At 31.0% G+C, this 11,095-nt stretch overlaps 1 protein-coding gene across 1 annotated transcript in view; it reads right to left on the reverse strand.

Moving 5' to 3' along the window:
* LOC142331369 (uncharacterized) overlaps nucleotides 1-4,369 on the reverse strand; it is an 85,076-nt gene extending 80,707 nt beyond the window's left edge. The window contains exon 1 of the mRNA XM_075377220.1: nucleotides 4,231-4,369. The gene's annotated coding sequence lies outside the window, so the exon portion shown is untranslated. The remainder of the gene's footprint in view (nucleotides 1-4,230) is intronic.
* Between the last annotated feature and the right edge of the window lie 6,726 nt (nucleotides 4,370-11,095).

The following is an 11,095-nucleotide window of genomic DNA, read 5'->3' on the forward strand; positions in this document are numbered from 1 at the left end:
AGTGGACAGTTACAATTGCATTGTGGTGTACTGATGTCCACCACAATGCAATATGATTATTGCATCACATTTTTCATGGTATCCATATCAGCATTTTATATTAGTTTATATATTAATTTTTTTTCATGTCGCTCTGGTTATGTGGTAGATGTGAGAACATGTCAGATCCGTAACAATACATACATCCATTTGAATCCAACTTCATATACATGTTTTTTTAAACTTTTTTTATAATTTAAATATAATGATTTATTAATAATTATTAACTTCTATAAAAAATTTTGAATTAAAATGAAAAGTACATCAAATTTTATTTCACTAACAACTTCTGATTTTTTTTATTATTATTGAATTATTATTTATTGTAAAACTTTTTTTACAATCACAGGTTAATAATTATTAATAAATCAATACATTTAAACTAAAAAAAAAAAAAGAAATGTATATGAAGTCGGATTTGAACCAATGTGCCTTCCCCTTGTAAGATCCAAATATTTCATTAATTAAAATTTTATTTGGCTGTAACTCTGGAACCAATGAAAAAAAAGTACCACTTATGATAAATTGTTGAAAAGCTCTCAATGAGGGCATATTACTGCAGTTAAGAAAAAGTCCAAAATCCAAATTTTTTTGATTCTGGGCTTTTTTTAGACACTTTTGATCCAGTCGATTATTGCAATCAAAAGGGAAAGCACACAACTAGATGTTACAACAGTCCTAAATCCAAAATTTCAACATTATACGTTCAACTAATCATTTCTGAGTTATGTGAAATACATACGTAGACGTACATACATATGTACATATATACAGACGTCAAGCCAAAACTAGTCAAAATGGATTCAGGGATGGCCAAAATGGATATTTGCATTGAAATTTGAAAACCAAAATTTTTTGCAATTACAATACTTCCTTTACTTCGTACAAGGAAGTAAAAAACTGTCAAAAGTAAGATTATGATACTGTTTACTCTGGAGTTAGTTACATAAAACTTTACAAATGATGAAATTATAGATAAGTACACCTTTACTTCTGATATCTATATATTAATTATTCATTTAAATGTTCTGAAATAATTAATAGATGAAAGGATATATGAACCGTCATCAAAAACCAATTAACATTAATTAAGAGGAATTTAACTCTTAATAGTTTTAAATAATGGAAGTCCAAAATAAAACTAGTTTTAAAATACATTTCATGTGAGGTATGGTTGTGCACACATAGTAGTGTGAAGTAAACTATGGCATGTCCCTAAAAAAATCATCAGATTTTAAAAGTTCATAATTATTCAACTTTTAATCAGTTTTGATCAAGCCCAGTACTGTTAGAAACAGGGAACTTTTAATTTTCATTTTCCAGCAGAATGGAGCACCACCTCACTGGAGTCTGTACATTCAGGAATTTTTTAATTATAGGATTCCTCAACGATGGATCAGCCATATGGGACCTAATGATTCAGCTTTACATCAATCACCTCCAAGATTACTGGACCTTACTGTGTACAATTTTTACTTGTATGGTTTTGTAAAAGATTCCGCCTGTGTACCTACACTTCCACCTACGGCAGTCAAACTTCAGAATTGCATAACAGCAGCAGGGAATACAGAAATAGTTGCTAAGGTGTGGGACAAATATGACTACTGTGTGGAGATGTGCCATGCATCCCAAGGGGACATATTGAGCATCTATGACTTAGTGTGTAAAAAACTTCATGAATAAATCTTTAATACAAAATTAAGTTTTTATATTCAATATTTTTCAAAATATAAACAATTCAAATTGAATGATTCTTTTTAGGACTAGTTGTACTTCCAAGGCCACACATTTTTTATATATATATATTTTTTTAATTCACTCTGTAGCAACTATCTAAGCCTAATAACAGTTACCTTACAAATTTATTTATTTTTTATTTTATAAAAAACCATCGCGAGCAAAAAAGAATAAAATTTTGTGAGTTAGAAACATATGTTAGGATAATTTGCATTGAAGATTTACCTGATTGAAATCAATAAGCCAAAACTCAGAAAAATATTATTATCATTAGGGCAGCCAACCTCACAGATCACTAAGAAGTAAATTAGTGAGAAATAATTTAGAACATAGGTGTTCACTAAGAAAAACAAGCAGCTTGGTTCTTCAACACTAAGAAAAACAAGCAGCTTGGTTCTTCAAAACTATTCACACACTATTGCATCAGGATAATTTGTTCAGACAAGATAAATATTGAATGCTCAGGGCCATGATGTTAGGATTTTTTTTAAATAATCTATTTCAATTAAACAGTAAAACTTAAAGGAGGGTATACTCATGACAAATGAAACACATAATAATCAGCAGATACTATCAAGCAAGTAAAACAGATTTTAAAAGTTTGTAAATAACTTTTACAATTGGCCTGATAAGAATCTTTAATTAATTCATGAAAGACTGCTAAAAGTAGAGAAAAATAGTTTGGTGTGGTGTTTCATTTAAAAACTGGTTACAAAAAATATTATGTATATCAATTGTAAGGTGATCTGCTACAATAGTGATATTCTTATGTTTTTATGCTTTGTAAAACTGATTAAATCTAATTTTAAAAATTCCATTTGTTTTTAGCAATTTCTAACAATCCAATTAAACCATTAATTTTAAGAACACACATGGGTGTTTTTTAACATATACCTAAAATTTTAAGAATATACATGTGTTCTTAAAATGTCTTATATGAAATATAAGAAATATATCTTCATTCTTATATGAAGATATATTACTACTAGTACTGTTGCCAAAGTAATAAATTAACACAAACATGTTATAAATAGTAACAAATGGTCGGTCAATTAAGGCATTATCAGCTATACAAGGAAGCATATGTAACCAAAATTAATTCAAATTTTCTAATAAAATTTTCATATAACTTTGAAACTGTAAAAGTATAGGATCTTAAACAATTACTAGTGAATTTTATATCTAAGATTTTAAAGATAAAGTACTATGTAGAATGTAATACATACAATACACGCCTACATGTTACAAATATCAAACAGACAATAAATTAATAATGTTTGACCAATTAATCAATCAAAAATAAATACAATTAAAAACAAACAATTCCTTCAACAAGGAATTAAAATGTTAATTTTTTACTATTATTGTAAGGATGAGTACTATTGTTGTAAGGATGATGTCTTTAGTTACCAAGGAATGTTACTGTCAGTCTACCGGTCATAATATAATAAAGTATTGTAGTTCTATATTGACAAGTGCCAATAAAGCCACATAGGATAATACGGAGGTTATTGTAAACAGGACTATGAGAATATTTAATAAAAATAAGTATAAAAGAAATTAACAAAATAGTAAGCTAGCTAATTTGTTAACTTAAAGTAATTTAGTGTACTGTGGTGTAATTAACTCTATAAATAAGAAAGGAGGTAACTGATCAAAGATGAATGTAGAATGGAGAAAATACAATACAAACGTAAATTTAACATTAATAGTTTCAAGTTATTAGAAATGTTAAGATATGAATTGTAGTAAGAATGAATTTCATCAAAATTACGAGACATTTTATTCCCAACAAAAAAAAAACCCCAACTTAAATAATATGCAGTATCATTCATTGACTGATCAAGGTCAATAACAGTAACAATTATCAATAATAGCGAAGTTATGACAATAGAAAGTATCTATCAACAAACTAAATCTATGAAAATATGACAAATTAAAAACACATATTTACAGATTACTTCCAGAACAATTGCTGATTTTCAAACATAATTGTTTTTTACCCCAAGCCAAGTGAACACAATTCTTTCTGACAAGGTCTACAAAATCTATTTATACATAGGCATCAAGAAATGCTGATCCTGGTAATGTTACAGAAATGTAAAATGTAAATGTAACTTACAATATGGATCAACTTTACAAAAAAAAAAAAAAAGCTTTAAATTTTAAGGTTTAATTCTACAGTATTCACTTAACTTTACCATTGAACTTTTTCAGCTGAAGTTTTAACTGCATCATACATCTTTAAAATCACTCAAATGAAAATCTGGTGAAAGACAATCACAACTACTTTCATTTCCAATAAGAAAATTTGAATTGTGCTTCCAAAAGACTATCAAATGTAAATCTTGTTTATGTTTCATTATCATAAACTTTGAGGAACAGTTAAATATAGTAATCTGGTAAGGATATAATTATCTTTCAGATAAGAAGCACAAGAAGTTTAAAACTTACCAATAATATAAAGTGATACACATTTAACAAGAAAATTGAGCTATCGAAACAAAAAAAGGTAATAACTCGATTAGCACCATGAAATAACTCACCACTGGTTTCTCATAACCTTCAACAAAACTCAACTTTTACCGCCAAGATTATTAAATACACCTTCACGCTTTAACAGGTTAAGTAGATGAATAGGAAATAATAAAAATTACATTAGCGTCACCAAGACCAAATGTTGATTAAACATTTAAAAAATAATGAATTAGATAGCATACAAATAAAAAGTAAATATTTGTTGTATCATACATATAAACATGTATAACATGTATCATACATATAACATGTACCTCAATACATAAAAATACAGCACGTACCTAAAAATACAGGGAAATGTGCTTTCAAAACATTAAAAAAGCTAACCCTACACTAACCGATTATTAATTTTACTTACTTTCTTCGTTAGAAAACATCGATTGTGAAGCGTAAAAAGAAATATTACAGTGGCCTCCATGAAAAATGGCGCTTGTTTTTAAACTATTGTATCTCTTTTTTTGCGCTAACTGGATTCAACCGATTTTAGTTAATATCATTCGTTTGAAAATTTGGAGCGTGAAAAGCGGAAAACTTACGATTTTTTGAGAACGTCAACTTTGAATTGCTGTAAAATCAAAACAGATCGAGATAAAGATTTCCTACTTTTAAAAGTCGATTAAACGATTGTTCTCAATAATTATAATTACGATTTAGCCCAAAACTACTATTATTTAAGCGTGCAGAGCGTTTTTTACGAGACAACCTTATCTTTAGTTTCAGTGAATATTTTACTGGAAAAATCACACATCGTTGTAATCCTTGAGATAATTTGAATAAGATGATGGTATTTTGAAAATAAAGTATTTAATATTAGCTTTTAATTGAGGTGGGAAAGGTATGAAACAATCATTCAAAAAGTACAGTTGCAACTAATAGTTGAGCGTGCATTCTGTTCATTGCTACACAAACCAGCGACACAGGCATAATTTAATATTGCCTTTCATACAGTTTTATTCTATTAGTTTATACTTTGTTAATATTATAAATTATAATTTTTGTAAATACTTTTATTTTTTTTTAATTTTAAGGGGTTCAACTGCTGTGGTCATTAGCCCCTTTCCACATCAAAAAAAAAAAAAAATCAGTACCTCCCTTATAAAATCATTAGCAACATAATGTAGAGACTATCTTGACATGACAGATAATACAAAAAAAATTTGTTGAGGGATATAAAAACCCCAATTTAACACATGATGACAAGGGTGTAAAGGGCCCTTGCCACTTAAAATTAACACACTAAAAAACTTCAAAATAAGTTAAAAACTTTTAACCATTTCCGAACAAAGTTTTCAAAAACAATCAAGCACAATTAGATCTTTAAACACAAATAAACTAATTTCTCCTTATATTTTATCACCTAGTTTACCCTTACGCTTTTGTTTTTCCATCTTCCTGAAGGCCTTATCAAACTCCAGGGTGTCAGAGGCCTTGGAGATGGATTCTCCTGATCCTTGGCAGTAAATCATGGAGGATATCCTGCTGCTGGCATCAGAAGATACCAGCTATAATGGAGCATAAGCAGTACAACATAGTTAAAAAACCATGCACTGACCACTAGAACCCACTGGGTGGTCAAGGCCTCCTTGCTTTTAGCGGCTCAATTACTGGTTTTTCAAAATCTGTTTCATCTAACAACTTTACTTCCACCTTTTCAGATCCATCCAATGGGAATTTTCTCAATCTGAACTTTAATTTGTGTTTAGTTTACTCAGACTTTCGCTGAGCTATTACTTCATTTGGTTTCACTTTAGAATTATTACATCAGTTTAGTCCAATCCTTGCTGGAGAAGTTGTTTTAGTAACATCCACTGCCTTCCATAATGGTTTCTGACTTGTTTCTTTAAATTGTTTCATTTTCAATTCTCATTAATCTTGCATTCAACCATCTTAACTAATGTTGGTGTCAGTTCATATATCACATTTCCTCTTTTAAAGGGGGGCTGTTGAGGCTGCAGCAGCAACCTGAACGTTGGATGCAGTCTTTGGCTATCTACTGATTACAATTTTCTTCATATCGTAGTATCTGACCTTCTTTATAGTCTTCACTTCCTGGATGGCTACAGCTCACCACACACACAGTTTTTTTGTACATTATGCTGCTGTACATCCAAATCATCTTAGAAGATTTTCCAAAGATAATGAAACAAACAAGGCTAATAATCACATTCCTTTTTCTTGATTGCAACATATTTCAGAATAGGTCCTCCACTCTTCAGTCAAAACTTGGTTCGATCCTTCTTTTCCAAAACTCTGCACACTTCTTTATCACTAAACTCAACACTTTTCCTCCTCTTCGCTTCCAAAGAGTTTGACAATAAACAACCAGATTAAGGAAAGAGAAAAAGAAGAAAAAGGTGCCCAAAGCGCAGAGGAGACACAGAAAGACTAGAGTAAGGACTGACTGCAGCTTAACTACAGCTGCTTGATGATAAAACACTTCTTTTAAAAATTATCCAAGTTTTAGACACCCAGCAGTCACTGCTGTCAAATTGTCTATCTCAATCACCAAGATTCAACACACTAACATATCTTTTCTAAGGTCAGGGTGTTATCAATATTCAAGGTCGCTTTTTAACAAACATTTACATTTAGCATTCCAAATTGACCAGATTTTGTTTACTTTTCATAAAGAACTCATTTTCATTCCATCAGATAAATAACTTTATTATTATTTGACGTTAACCAACATTAACATAGAATTGAGAAAAATATAATAATAAAAATATTGTTTAATATGAAAATAAGAAGGTGGGTCAAAAATTATCTATACTTGGTCCAACAGTCCACAAGCTTGTATATTCCTTTCAAGAAGGTCTTCAGTTGGTCGTTGACATCTTTTCCTATTAGAATATGAAAAGTTATAAGAAAATATGATCCTGAGTATAATAAAATTGTATTTACTGTCACAGATGAAAACAATGATCTCCAACCTCAATGTGTACTTTGAAATTCTTTCAAACCAATGCATGAAACCTTTATTCAAACAGCACCTTAGTATTCAACATTCAGTGTTAGAAAACAAACCTAAGGATTGTTTTGTTTGAAAATTGTCAGAGATACAAAGAACAAAATAAAAAGAAAAATGATATCATTTTTTACATGCAGTACTGAAAAAGCAGTTGAAATATCTTTCCTAGTGAGCTTAAGAATAGCAAAGTGTGTAAAAGCTCATACATTTGGTGAAGAGCAATTGTTACCTGCTGCAAAAGAAAAGGCAACTTGTTGGGTGAATTGTCAGCTAAACAGCTAGACACAAAACCACTGTCAAATAATACTGCATCGCAGAATTGAAAGCATGGCATTAAACATTAAAGAGAACTTAACAACTCAAGTCAAAAAATGTGATTTTTTCACCATACAACTTGATGAGAGCATAGATGTAAGAAACTATGCTCAACTTATGGTTTTCATGTGGTATGTATTTCAAAATACAATTAAAGAGGATTATTTATTTTGTGATGATTAATCACACAAACTTCTGCCAATGATATATTCAAAAAGCTGAATGACTTCTTTGCAGTAAATGACTAGAAGCAGAGTATTGGCTTCTGTTCTAATGGTGCTTCAGCTATGACAGAAAAATATGTAAGTTTTGCAACCAAAGTAAAACTGGTTACAGAAAATTTTACCCTCACTCATTGCAGCATCCACAGAGAAGCTTTAACAATAAAATGGACCCCTAAACAATTTAAACATGTTCTCCAGGAGGACATCAAAGTGGTCAATTTTATTAAATCTTAGTGTTCTTAGGGTTTAATTTTATTAAACTCTTATTTATTTTCAAAACTGTGTTCTGAAACAGCAGTGATCACATTCAGTTTCAACTAAACAACACAAAGGTGCGGGTGTTTCTAATGTACACAGATTTTGAATTGTGTGATTGTTAGGTAAGCTGGGGATCACAATACTAGCCTATTTATCAGATATTTCATTAACTTACATTTAAGTTTGCAAGATGAAATGGTAAATCAATTTTTCAAAAGACAACAAAATAGAGGCTTTTATAAAAAATTGTTAAATTATGAATAATAGAGCTTTGAATGAAAAACTGCAGTCTTTTCCAAATTTGGAGAGTTTTGTGACAAAATGAAATGAAATATAATCTCATCAATAATACAAAAACCATTGTCTAATACTCACTGAGACTTTTGAAGATATAGACTATTCTGAATTCCTATGGATGTGAAACACTTTCGTACTGGATATTATAACTAACAACAAAACAGAATCTTTGATAGAATTATCTTGGAATGGAGGTTTGAAAATTGAATTTACTAAATTAGAGTTATGTGGATTTTGGTTAAAAATTAATATCCATCACCATACAAAAAACCATTGTTATTTTTAATTACATTTTCTACACATATTTTTTGAGAAAATGGATTTTTGCTATGGTGACAATAAAAAATAAATTTCATAATAAACTGAACCTTAACCCAAATTTGTATTTAAAATTATGTTCTACTGAAAACAGATGAACCAATTTTCTTCACTTGTTTTAAGCAGGCAACACCATTCTTCTTGCTGAATTTTTAGTCTTTTAGAATATTGTAATCAGCAATGTAAGTAAATGTATAATTTAACATTTCTTTGTAAAGCAAATAAATTTTTTTGTAAAAAGTGATTAAAAAATTTGCAATAGATAAAAATAGATCGGTAATGTTTAGTGAATATAACTGATCTGTAATTCACATGAGTGGTACGTAAAAAAGAACTGTTTTTTAATATTATTGAAACCTGTTAAAGTCAATTCTATCATGATGATACAATTACAATAATCAATTCATATATTGTACTAAAAAGGGCTAAATCTCCAAAAAATTAAGAAAAATTCAGTGCTCTTAAATACCATTATCGTACATCCTCAAGCACAGTTCCACAGAATGTTTCTTTGACCACTACCAGAGAGGGAGGGTCAAGAATAAGGGAAAGGGATGTATAGAGAGAAAGAAATGATTTACAGTTAGTAGAAAGCAAAACAAACATCCATTCAAAGAAATACTTCAAGGCCCCCTTTATGCAGTATGTATCCATTTTATCCATAATCTCTTGAGAGATAAGGTTCTTGTACCTTGAGTACAGAATGCTGCTACCTTGAGAAGTATTGCATTTTTGATACAAAATTTTACACTGATCAAGTGTAACAAACTGCTTTTCCTTAGATACTAAAAAGCTACATTATTACATTATTTTATAAGTCTTCTCTAATGAAAATTACTGCCAATGTCAGAATTGTGTAGGGTGTAAACTAGCAAACTTAATTATATACATCATTCATACAAATACCACATCCTCAAAAATAGTTAATTCTTGAACAATATTATACAGAATGATTCAAAGAAATGGGAAATTTTGAAAGTTGTGTTGGTAGCAGTGGGCGATTGGTACCACTTGATAAGTGGCGCCAGCCTCTCTAACCTAACATGCCATTTAGTTGTCATGGATCCTTGGAGTGGTGCGTAACGTACATTTGCAATCAAAGCGTTTTACAAAAACAATGACAGTGTGGAGGGAGCGCGTAGAGAATTTCGCCGTCATTTTAATCTGGGACGGCACGACCGTGTTCCATCGGCACATGCAATTAAAACACGAATATCTAATTTTGAGGAAACTGGTTCGGCAATGAAAAAGAAACCTCCAGGCCGTGAGCAAACCCTCCGTACACCACATAATGTTCAAGGTTTACAAGATGCTGTCACACGAAGTCCATATCTTCAATCCGTCGCCTCTCATTATCTTTAAAATTGTGTAGTTCAAGTGTTCGAAGAATGTTAGTGAAGGACTTGCAATTTCATCCATACAAGTTGCAGATTGTGCAGGAACTGAAACCTAACGATGCAATTGTGCGAGCACAATTCTGTAATGTGATGCTTCAGAAGATAAACGATAACTAAGAGTTTGTTCACGAACTGTTGATGTCAGACGAAGCGCATTTCCACCTCAGTGGATTTGTTAACAAGCAAAATTTCAGATACTGGGCACAAGAAAATCCTAAGCAACTACACCAGCGTCCGTTGCACAGCCAGAAAGTGACCGTGGGTGTGCTATGTCATCTTACGGTGTTATAGGCCTTATTTTTTTGAGGATGACAACGGTCTTGCGATTACAGTGACGTCGGCTCGTTACGTAGCCGTGCTTGAAACCTTTGTTGTGGAACAACAAAAGAGATTTCCACCGATTCTTAATACAACATGGTTTCAACAAGACGGAGTAACGTCACATACTGCACGAATATCGATGGCAGCTGTACCGCGATTGTTCGGTCAACGTGTCATTTCACGAAAATGGTGACATTAGGTGGCCTCCCAGATCGCCTGATCTCTCAGCTTGCGATTACTTTTTGTGGGATCACCTTAAAAGCAAAGCGTTCCACAGTAGACCTGCTACAACGGAAGAACTGAAGGCAAAGATCAGAGAAGCAATTGCGGAAATTCCAGTCGATATGTTACGTCAAATCATGAACAATTTAACGAAGAGACTTCGTGAGTGTTTACGTAGAAGAGGAGGTGTCACCTGCAAGATGTCATCTTTAAAAAATAAACTAAAATGTATGTATCCTAAAACGGCAACATTTGTACAATTACATGAAATTAAATTCATTTTCTAAAAAAAATTTTTCATTAACGTTATTTAATTTTTAAAATTTCCCGTTTCTTTGAATCACCTGTATATGGCTGAATTCTTCTCCTTCAATGACTTACATTACTTGTGAATGATCTCTAGATAATCAAATGTATTACATCTTTCTTGTTGTAATGTTATTAAAAAAATACTCAGAAAA

This window comes from Lycorma delicatula, chromosome 10, assembly GCF_047948215.1.
Source record: "Lycorma delicatula isolate Av1 chromosome 10, ASM4794821v1, whole genome shotgun sequence".
Classification (NCBI taxonomy): Eukaryota; Metazoa; Arthropoda; class Insecta; order Hemiptera; family Fulgoridae; genus Lycorma; species Lycorma delicatula.